Below are 12,344 nucleotides of genomic sequence, written 5' to 3' on the forward strand. Positions count from 1 at the left end.
TACAACTGTACTTCCTTCGAAATCATGTACATTAACATAATTAACCCCGCCACAAATAAGAACACTATCTCCTTATTAAACATTTATAGACCACCAGGGCCCTATTCAGAATTTATAAAAGAATTTGGTGAACTAGCTGCTAATTTAGCAGTGTCATGTGATAAGTTAATAATTGTAGGAGACTTTAACATTCATTTTGAGAAAAGTGATGATCCCCAAAAAAAGGCGTTCACATCAATCATAGATTCTGTTGAGTTCACACAAAATGTATCAGGTCCTACTCATTATTGTAATCACACACTAGACTTGGTTTTGACCCTGGGCACGAACATAAAAAACCTAAATATTCTCCCTCAGTCTTCCACAGTCTCAGACCACTACCTAATTTCATATGAACTGAGTTTAGATATTAAAAAATGTACATGCCCACATTATTATCTAAAGCGCTCACTAACCCCATCTACAGCCCCTAAATTTACTGAAAACATCACTGATTTCTAGTCCAGCAGACCCACTGGAGCTGGATAGACTAACGGACTACTTAGATAACACTCTTCGATCAACTTTAGATAGTGTAGCACCGCTTAAGCGTAAAAAGCTACAAAAGAAAAAACTCGCTCCCTGGTATAATGATGAAACGCTCACCCTAAAACAAACCGTAAGGAAATTAGAGCGGAAATGGCGGTCGACTAAACTGGAAGTATTTCACTGTGCCTGGAAAGACAGCCTTATCCAATATAGAAGGGCACTCGTCAATGCACGTTCAGCACATCTGTCCTCACTGATTGAAAATAATAAACACAATCCTAGAGCACTCTTTAATGTAATCTCTAAACTTACAAACAATCGGGCAGCTACCGATCCACAGATCCCAGCCATTCACACCAGCAATGCTTTTATGGACTTTTTTAACAATAAGATTGAAAATATTAGACAAACAATAAATACCATATTACTAAATCCAGCCTGTCTGTCATCTGGTGTGGATGATATAGAACAAAACATAGAAGAAAGATTAGAGGACTTTGACCCACTACCACAGCTAGAACTGGAGAATATCATCTACTCGTCAAATTGTACGACCTGCACACTTGATGCAATACCAACAAAACTATTTAAAGAAGTATTACCAGTCATAATCAATCCCATTTTAACAATCATAAATTCGTCCCTTAGACTGGGTCACATACCCAAAGCATTTAAACTAGCAGTTATTAAGCCCCTGATCAAAAAAACGAATCTTGATCCTAGTGTACTATCCAATTACAGACCCATCTCTAACCTTCCCTTCATATCTAAGATCTTAGAAAAAGTTGTGTCCCAACAACTTAGGTCATACTTGCATAAGAATAACATATATGAAAAATTTCAATCTGGCTTTAGGCCACACCATAGCACTGAAACAGCTTTAGTTAAGATAACAAACGACCTTCTTCTAGCCTCTGATCGAGGCTGCGTATCCATGCTAGTTCTACTAGACCTCAGTGCAGCTTTCGATACAATTGATCATACTATTCTGCTAGAAAGATTAAAAAACATGGTTGGAATAACAGGAACAGCCCTATCATGGTTTAAGTCTTACCTCACAGATCGCTATCAGTTTGTAAACGTAAATAATGTTTCTTCTACTCATACAAAAATGAGATTTGGAGTTCCCCAAGGCTCCATTTTAGGACCTTTACTATTCATATTATACATGCTGCCACTGGGCAGAGTTATTAGCAGGCATGGCATTACCTTCCACAGTTATGCAGATGACACACAGTTATACATATCAGCCAAACCAGATGACAAACCTACATTAAAGAAAATGGAGGACTGTGTTAAAGAAGTGAAGCATTGGATGTCATACAATTTCCTTCTGCTAAACAGCGACAAAACCGAGGTTCTCCTTCTAGGTACAAAACCTGCTATAAATAAGGTATCAGATTTAATACATAATCTTGACTTACCTGTTCTCCCGAGCTCATCAGCTAAAAATCTGGGTGTTATAATTGATTCAGATCTATCATTTGATCAGCATATAGGTAACATTACAAGAATAGCTTTCCTACATCTTCGGAACCTCGCTAAGTTAAGAAATTCCTTATCCCTCCCAGATGCGGAAAAATTAGTTCACGCTTTTATTACATCAAGATTAGATTATTGCAATGCACTTTTATCAGGATGCTCCAGCAGAAACTTGAGTAAACTCCAGTTAATTCAAAATGCTGCAGCCAGGGTCCTTACTAAAACTAGAAAATTTGATCATATCAGTCCAGTCTTATCGGCCCTTCACTGGCTTCCAGTTAAATTCCGTATTGATTACAACATTCTTTTACTCACGTATAAATCCTTACATGGTCTCGCCCCTGAATACTTGCAAGACCTCATCACACACTATGAACCACCAAGATTACTCAGATCTCAGGGCGCCGGCCTCTTACTAGTACCCAGAATTCATAAGACATCAGCGGGGGGGGAAAGCCTTCTCCTACAAAGCCCCTCAGCTCTGGAACAATCTTCCAGCTAGTGTTCGGGACGCAGACACAGTCACTATGTTTAAGTCTAGGCTCAAAACACACTTGTTCAGTTCAGCCTTTGGCAACTAACCTCTGTCTAGTTTAAGGTTGTCATTTCAGGAACCCATGGACATGGAGAATCAGGGTAAACCTGGATGATGTGCTCACAATTTCTCTTGCTTGGAACGAAAGGATGTCTTTGCCTGAGCTCCTTCTGGTTTCCCTACTCCCAGTCTGTTACAGTCTGATCCGTCACTACACTAAAGAAAATATTCACATGCTCTTATTCTCTGTTGCACTCAACTAAACTAACTATTTTAGTTAATAATTATTATTATTATTATGTAGCATAATGACACTTCATTGGTGATCATTTAAAATTCAATCTATAGTTTGATCAGAGGAGGATGGGTCACCTTTGTGAGTCTTGGTTCCTCCCAAGGTTTCTTCCTCCAGCCTCGAGGGAGTTTTTCCTTGCCACTGTCGCCTTCGGCTTGCTTGCATTGGGCTTTGATTTAAATGTTCTGTTTTGAAACTGTGAAGCTGCTTTGTGACAACGTCAGTTGTAAAAAGCGCTATACAAATAAATTTGATTTGATTTGATTTGAAGACTGTTGGCTATTAGACAGGAGTCCTACAGGGGGAGCTGCTGTGAACTAGTAAAAATAGACCCAGGAGCAGAGTAGTCTGGTCTACAAGGGGTTAACTGAACACAAAATAATCAATAAACTGGAACATATGATATTTTGAATTAACTCATGAATCTATAATTGTTTTTTACATTAAAGTGTTTCATGAAACGGACTTAAACCCAGCTGTTCACATCACACACATCTGCAGGTGTATCTCAGTAGAGTGGCCCACACTGACCAGTCCACTGTGTCTGTACCGAGGTCAGTGTGAAGTTGTTTGGTGTGAATCGCTGCAGCAGAAAAAGAGGAAATGGTGAGTGTTCTCACGTTTTTGACAGTTCCTTATCAGAGAATGTGAACTGCATTCTCACGCAGCTGCTGATGAACACTTTAAGAGTGTGTAGACGACTGATAAGGCTCAGTCTCCTCCAGCTGCTCGGTGCTGGTGGGCATTAGACTGTGTGTGTGTTTGTAAACAGTGTATGTGTAGAGAGAGTGTGGAGTGGTCACTGTGCTGGACCTCAGTGCTGTTTTACTAGGGACAATGTTGCTGATGTTTTATCTTCTCTTCACTGGACCTCAGGGCTATGAAGGTGAGTGACACAGTTCTTTAGTTGGTAGCACTTTATAAGAACGATACATTAATTAACAAGACTTATTAAGTAATAAGCATTACTAAACGCAGCTCTGGGTGTGTGTTCACAGCCCCTAGTTCACTAGCGTGTGTGTGTGTGTGTGTGTTCATTACCACAGATTGATTAAATGTGGAAGACATTTTCTTTGTAAAAAAATGCAGTTTAAAAACATACACACTACATAAATGTTGAGGAGGAAATGATCTGGACACAAACACATGAATCTTTATTTCCTCAGTAATGTTCCAGGAAGAGTATCTGCATCACACACTTTATCTCTGTGTCACAGCTGTAGTGGAAATAGTAATGCACATGTTGGGGTGGCATAAGCACTACATAGTGGAGTCGATAATTAATTATTATTAAAAACAGTTGTGCACATACATGACTTCAAATTGTTTTAAACCAATGGGAATTATGGTTTAATTCTATAGTTTGAAAAGTTCTTCATTAAGCAGTTCATACAGAGCATAAACTGATCCTCAGGAGTGTCTCTCTAACAGATTTTTTCTAGACCCTGTGGGTCCTTAAGTCATAAAAAAGGGTCCTTGGAGATGGATTTACGAGCCTGCTCTGGAGGTTTATCTCACCTTCCATCTGCTTGTGCAAGGAGGGGATATCTCTGAGACGAGCTAAAGTTTGGGTATTTAAAATCACATCTCAGAAAGACAAATGTTTTATTAGGAATTAATACACATTCATCATATCATACTACAGATCCCCCCTTTCAGATCATGCTTTCTTTCTAGAAGCATTGAGCTGATAATGCAGATGAATGTGAACAGCAAGGTCAGTGGAATCATTCATTCATACACTCAGGGTTGATACCTTTCTGGGATCATTTAATATGGGAATAAACCTTTATTTGACTTGAACAACATGCTGGTATGACTGTTCACCTTACTTTAAAAGTGTCTCTTAACTAGGAAATATTATTGTTATCAAAGGAAATTTTCAGGGGTAGTTACCCATGCAAAAACTTAAAAATAATATTTGCCTTAGTGAGCTGTATAAGCAGGGTGTTCCTCTATGGTTAAACTAACTGCTAAAAACTCTGATTTAAGATGACTACTGTGTACTGTGTACTGTGTACTGTGTGCTGACTGCGTCACCCCCCTTTTGAATAGTTCATCATGGCTTAATGAATTAGCTGTGCATAGCGACGCACAGCAATACACGAGTTAGAATGGAATACAATGCTTGAAGTAGACATTAGAATTTTTATTTCTAGATTCATATACCATACTGCAGCACTGAGAATGATCCACCACCACATCACACCTGCTCTGTGGGTGTCAAGAGCATCAAACAATAGGGTGAAATTGGGATAAGTATGTATGCAAAGCAACAGGTGGATCATAGTCTGTAATTATAGAAGTATCAAGAGCTTCTGTGTGGTCAGTGGAGCTGAGAGAATGAACAGTGAATGTAGGCACAAAGTCAGTGGTGATAACACATTGTTGTGAGAACGTCAAGCTTCATTTTGAAGAACTTCCACATGTTTAAAGGTGCTTAAAGGTGAAGAACATTCACTTCTGTGTTTCTGCAGGATGCACACTGGAAAACCAAAGGGAGATAAAAGAGATTACTGCATACACTGGAGAGTCAGTACTGCTGCCCTGTTACTGCACTAACACCAACTCTAAACCTGAGGCATTCACCTGGAAAGCAGGCAAATCTTGGAAAGTCGTGACTAATGAGAGCAGTCCGTACAGAGGCAGAGTCCAGTTGTTTAACTCTCTCCAGGAAATATTTCTCTGCTCATTTTAAACCTGACTGAAGAGGATGGAGGAATGTACAGATGTAATTATAAAGGAGCTAAATACACAAACATTATTCTCACTGTTAAAGGTAAAACCTCTCTTTGATAAATCTCCATGATGTAATGATGATGTCAGACTTGAGCAGTTGTGTAGTTGATTGTAGTAGTGTAGTATTCACCATATTCCACCATGTCCACTAGTCCTTTGCAGGGTGACACCCACTCACACACATTCACTCACACTCAAGGGTGAATTCATATGGAGTGGCTTTCCATAGTGTACTATCAGTGAATAGGGCACATCTCTGTGGGGCTAATTGGAGCTAGCGGGGGGTCGTTATACTCATTTTACTGGGGAATGTGCCACAGAAAATGTTGCTGTGCCCCCCAATAGTCACAAAGTAAACAATCAATTTTAATTGCTGAGCAGAACTACAGGACGGGCCACACACATTCACTATAGGTACTACATTTCCCATAATGACACAGACGAGGTAAATATAGCTCATATCGTCACAGTCCAGTTCAAATTATGTATCTCCATTCTTGATGATTTTTACTTTACTACATCATTTGAAGACGGCAGCTGTCCTTCACATTGTGTGAATATTTGATGAATGAACCAATAGAAATGCTCCAAAATCACATGGAATACAATAACTTTACACTGACTTTCATTAAAAGTTAAGAAAGCTTCTTCCTTCTTCTGTAAAGTTACTGTTTTGGGAGATAGGTGTTTTTCATTGGACAGCGATGGTAGGTTTTGCTTATAGTCACTTAACAGTATAACCTTCCAAATATACATAATACACTACTAAAGCAGACATTCTGGCATCCCCTGCCCCAGAAAATAATAGTAAGGACATGTAACATTCCTCAACATAGTGCCTTTTACTTGTTTATTAATTGTTCAATTCTAGAAAATGTGATATTACATTAGGAACTGCAGGAGTCACAGTCTCCTCCCTCTCCATCTTTGTTTTGTCTTCGTCCGAATCAAAGACAGTTCCACCTCCACCTGCAGCATTCTGTCTACATTGAGGAACCTGCTGCATCCCTGGAATAAGTGGAATCACCAGTTTCAGAAGCTCACCCACCCCCTTCATAACCCATTCATATCCCCAGCATCTACCTAATGTTTTGTCCATTTGGGACTGCGATAAATCCATGTTTTATCACCAGTAATAATTTTTCACAGGAAACATTTCACAACACAATCTTCCCATTTTCCTTCCTTCTGAGTCTTTCCCATTGTCTGTAAATGATTGGATAAAAGATTGTTGAGTTGCTACAAACTGTTCAGCCAGTCATTTTGTGTTTAACATGAAACTTCCTCACGAACAGAAATGTACCTGTACAATACAATACCTCTCTGTTTCTGACAGTGTGGTTAAATTGAGGAACAGTAGATTGGAGTCTGGACTGGTCAGTGACCTATTTTTATAAAGACATCTTTAAAGTAACGCTCTGTTTGGGATGAATCGAGTGTTGTGCAGGTGATGACACATTGTTGTGAGAACGTCAAGCTTCATTTTGAAGAACTTCTTCTTTGAAGAATGTTTAGAGGTGTTTAAAGATGAAGAACATTCACTGCTGTGTTTCTTCAGGATGCTCACTGGAGAGCCCAGGTCAGAAAAAAAAGATTACTGCATACACTGGAGGGTCAGTCCTGCTGTCCTGTAACTGCACTGACACCAACTCTACACCTGAGATATTCAAGTGGAAAAAAGAAAACAAAACTGGAACACAAAAGAGAGTGGTGTCTAATGACACCACTCAGTTCAAAGGCAGAGTCCACCTGTTTAACTCGCACTCTCATGGAAATCTCTCTCTGCTCATATCACACCTGACTAAAGACGATGGAGGAGAGTACAGATGTAGTGCTAGCGGACGTGGATTTGGAAAGATCAGACTCAGTGTTGAAGGTAAACCCTCTCTGATCAATATCCATAATGTAATGATGATGTCAGAACTACATTTATCTTCACTGGTGTCTACAGTTGTGTAGGGGACACTGAGTTAAGCTGAGTTCAGTGCTCAGTTCATGCAGAGAATAGTCTTAAAAGTTTAATTTCTAAATGAAAACACATAGACATCCAGAGCAGCACTGGATTCACAGTGTAATCGGAAGCTGGTGTCTCTGGAGGTTGTTGTTGTCAGGACATAACAGAAAGCTGACAGTCGCGGAACACAGTAAATAGTCCTTTTAGCGTCGTTATCCAAAAGAGTAATCACAAGGCAGGCAAAGTTCAAAAACAGGAGCAAACAGTACCTCAGAGGATGGACAAAAACCATAGTCAAAAACAGGCAGAGTTCAAAAACCAAAGAATACAAACGGTACCAAAAGGGACAAGGCAGGAGACGTAAACCGGGAACACAGGCAGGAAGTAGGCAACAAGAAACCGTCAGACAGAATACAAGAGAAAGCGTTGTATGCATGGGTGAACCAAAGCAATACTCGGCAGGGAACAGTTCTCTGAATGGGGTATATATAGGGAGACAAACAGGTGTGTGTAATTAGAATTCTGGTGAGGGAGACCGGCGGGTAGTCATGTGACTGACAGGTGCATTCTGGGAATTTGAGTCCTGAGATGTAGGCGTGACAGTACCCCCCACCCCCCCCCCCCCCGAAGGCACCGGAGGAGGCCTGGAACGAGGACGACCACGACGACGACCACCCAGCGGAACGGAGTTACCGGAGCTAGGGACGTCTGCACATGCGGAGGGCTGTGATTGACCTGGGTTTCTGGATCGAGACATAGGAAGGGACGGAGCGGGATTAGAGACAGATCCTCTCGGGCGACCTCTGGGACGGGGAGCCGGCTTCTCAGGATGACGAGAGTGAAACGCCAACACGAGACCCGGATCGTAGATGTCCTTTGCTGGTACCCATGAACGCTCCTCTGGACCGTACCCTTCCCAATCAATAAGATACTGAAGAGTTCCTCCACGTCTACGTGAATCCAGCACCTCTCGTACAGCATACGTGGAAGAGTCCCCAAAGTCCACTGCCGGGGGCGGAACGTCGTCGGGCTGCAACTCATTCAAAGGGCCTTGAACCACAGGTTTGAGGAGAGACACATGAAAGGAATTAGCAATACGGTATTGTGCAGGTAACTCCAACTTATAAGTAACTTCATTAATTTTACCAGAAATACGAAAAGGACCAATGTACTTGGGAAGAAGCTTCCTGCACCTCCCCTCAAACCTGATATCCTTTGTAGCCAACCGCACCCTTTCTCCAATCTGAAATAACGGAGAATTCGATCTGTTCCTATCAGCCTGTTCCTTATATCGTGAAAGGGCCTCTGTGATGTGTTGATTGGTCTCTTCCCACACCTCCTCACTGCGTCTCATCCATGAGTCAACTGATGGAATTCCTGATGTTGCTGCAGTCCAGGGTGCCAACGGGGGTTGATAACCTAAAATACACTGGAAGGGGATGAGGCCTGTAGTTGAGTTCACCATAGAGTTTTGCGCTATTTCAGCCCACACCAAGTACTGGGACCAGTCTTGTGGATTCTCATGACAATACATACGTAAGAATTTCCCCAGTTCCTGATTGACCCTTTCACACTGGCCATTGCTCTGGGGATGATATCCAGAGGTGAGACTAACATTGACTCCTAAATGTTCAAAGAAGGCTTTCCAGACATGTGACGTAAACTGGGGACCTCGATCGGATAAAATATCTTCGGGAATTCCATAGTGACGGAAAATATGTGTATAAATCACTTTAGCTGTCTCCAGGGCCGTGGGTAATGAGGGAAACGGTATGAACTTAACTCCTCTAGAGAATCGATCAATTACTGTGAGTACTGTAGTACTTCCTTCAGATTGGGGTAAGTCCGTGACAAAATCAAGTGCTAAGTGCGACCAGGGACGTTCTGGAACCGGTAGAGGCATTAATTTACCAGCCTGAAGAGTTTTGGGTGTCTTAGACTGGGCACATACTGAACAAGATGCTACAAACTCATGCACATCCGCTCTTAATGTCCCCCACCAATACCGTACTAGAATAAGCTGCGTAGTGCGTCTTTCTCCGGGGTGACCTGATGACATTGACGAATGGGCCCAGGTAATCAACCTATTTCGAAATTCAGGTGGTACGTATGTTTTACCTTCAGGACAGGCTTCTGATACCCCTTTAGATCTATTTTCCTGTGCAATAAGTTCGTCTAATTCCCATCTGATGGCAGATACCGAAACGGAAGGAGGTAGTATAAAATCAGTTGCTTCTTCACTTTTCTCCCTTAGTTCATTCTGATTTAAACGAGAGAGCGCATCAGCTTTAAGGTTACGACTACCAGGATGAAACGTGATGGAAAACCGGAACCGAGAGAAAAACAGTGACCACCTGGCTTGCCGAGAATTCATCCGTTTTGCAGTACGGAGATATTCTAGATTCTTGTGGACTGTTAGAACTGTGAAAGGATGTAAAGAACCCTCTAGCCAGTGCCTCCATTCCTCCAGAGCTAACTTTACCGCTAGAAGTTCTCTATCTCCGATGCCATAGTTTCGTTCAGCAGGTGATAATTTGTGTGAGAAAAAGGCAATAGGGTGTAACTTAGGAAGTTCTCCACTACGTTGAGATAGTACCGCTCCTACACCCGTCTCAGATGCGTCGACCTCAACCACGAAGGGGAGTTCGGGATTTGGATGTTTCAATATAGGAGCCGTAGTAAAAGCTGTCTTGAGACGTTCAAAAGCACTTTGGGCCTGAGCAGACCAACACAACCGATGGGGACTACCCTTCAGTAAAGCAGTAAGTGGGGCTGCAATAGAACTAAAGTTCCTAATAAATCGTCTGTAGAAATTTGCAAATCCTAAAAAGCGTTGCAGCTCTTTAACGTTAGTCGGGACTGACCAGTTCACAACTGCCTCAACTTTTCGGTCATCCATGACTATACCCGACACACTGATAACATAACCCAAAAACGAAATGGTCTGCTGGTGGAATTCACATTTTTCCCCCTTGACATAAAGGTTATTCTCCTTTAAGCGCTGAAGCACCTGACTGACTTGTTTTATATGTGTTTTGACATCTGGGGAGTAAATCAAAATGTCATCAATGTATGCGATTACAAATTTACCCAACATATCCCTGAAAATGTCATTAATGAACTCCTGGAACACTGATGGAGCGTTTGCCAGTCCATAGCTCATTACTAAATACTCATAGTGACCCTTGGTAGTACTAAAAGCAGTCTTCCACTCGTCACCCTCCTTAATTCGAACAAGATTGTAGGCACTACGAAGGTCCAACTTGGAAAAAATGGTAGCACCTCTAAGTTGCTCTAATGCGACCGGTATAAGGGGTAGGGGATATACAAATTTCTTTGTTATATCGTTCAGGGCACGATAGTCTATACAAGGCCTTAATCCACCATCCTTCTTCTTGACAAAGAAGAACCCTGAAGCTACCGGAGACTTTGATGGGAGTATAAACCCTTGTGTTAGAGCTTCTTCTACATACTCCTCCATGACTCTCTCCTCTTCTAAATTCAAAGGATAAATACGAGATTTAGGTAAGGTGGCGCCCTCTACAAGTTCAATCGAACAGTCATATGGCCTGTGTGGAGGTAATTTTGTAGCTTTAGTTTTACTGAAGACTTCTAAGTGTTGGGAATATACGGGGGGAATTTTCACTGATATAGTTGACTCTGGGCTCTCCACAGAAGTGGAATGTATAGAAATGTGATTAAGGGCTAAACAGTTTGTTTGACAGAAAGAGGACCAGGACGTGATTTCGCGTTGACTCCATGAGATAACTGGGTTATGTGTTTCTAACCATGGTAGTCCCAAAATAATCTGAAAATCCGCCTTGGGTAATACCAGGAACGAAAGCCACTCTTGATGCAGGAAACTTGCTTGGAACCAAACAGGAACTGTCTCTTGTGAAATAGAATCTCCTCCAATGGGAAGGCCATCAAAAGCTCGGACTTGGATGTGTTGGCACAACTGTTTCGTCTTGACTTTCAGCCGGGTAACGAGGGATTGTTGAATGAAGTTTCCTTCGGCTCCAGAATCTATTAACGCTGGAACGACAAGAGAAGTTCCTTGGCAGTACACTTTGACAGGTATGAGAAAGGATTTTGATATTAACCCTTTTGTGGGTACACTCACCAAGTTAGCATGTGAAGTCCTCTCCAGGTCTTGAGTCAGGCTCGCGGAGGACGGCGTGTACAATCACGACGAATATGATCAGATCCTCCACAGTATAAACATAGTCCACCATGGAGACGACGAAGGCGTTCCTCTAGCGAAAGCCGCATAGTATCACATTGCATAGGATCCGACGGAAGACTAGGACTGGATGCTTGACTTTGTACCGGGCGGAAAGGAAAACCAGGAACGGATTGACGTTTGACAACGTCTTGTCTTTTACACTGTGTCCGGGGACGTTTCTGCAGGAGTTGGTCTATGCGGATGGATAAAGAAATTAACTGATCCAATGTTAATCCGTCATCTCGACAAGCCAGTTCTGTGAGTATTTCTGGATTAAGACCATTACGGAAAACATTAATGAGTGCAGGTTCATTCCAACCACTCCCAGCAGCGATAGTCCGAAACTCTAACGCATAAGCGGCTGCTGTTCGAGCTCCTTGCTTAAGTGTGAGAAGGATCTCTCCACAAGAACGTCCCTCCGTAGCATGGTCAAACACTTCTCGGAAAGTAGTGACAAATGCAGGATATGTGTTATTGACTATATTGTCCCAAATAGCGGTGGCCCACTCAAGTGCTTTACCAGACAGACGGGAGACCAAAAAAGCGATTTTTGCCTGGTCGTTACTGGGAGGAGAATTCTCAAAAA

The sequence above is a fragment of the Hoplias malabaricus genome, chromosome 7, assembly GCF_029633855.1.
Source record: "Hoplias malabaricus isolate fHopMal1 chromosome 7, fHopMal1.hap1, whole genome shotgun sequence".
NCBI classification, from domain to species: Eukaryota; Metazoa; Chordata; class Actinopteri; order Characiformes; family Erythrinidae; genus Hoplias; species Hoplias malabaricus.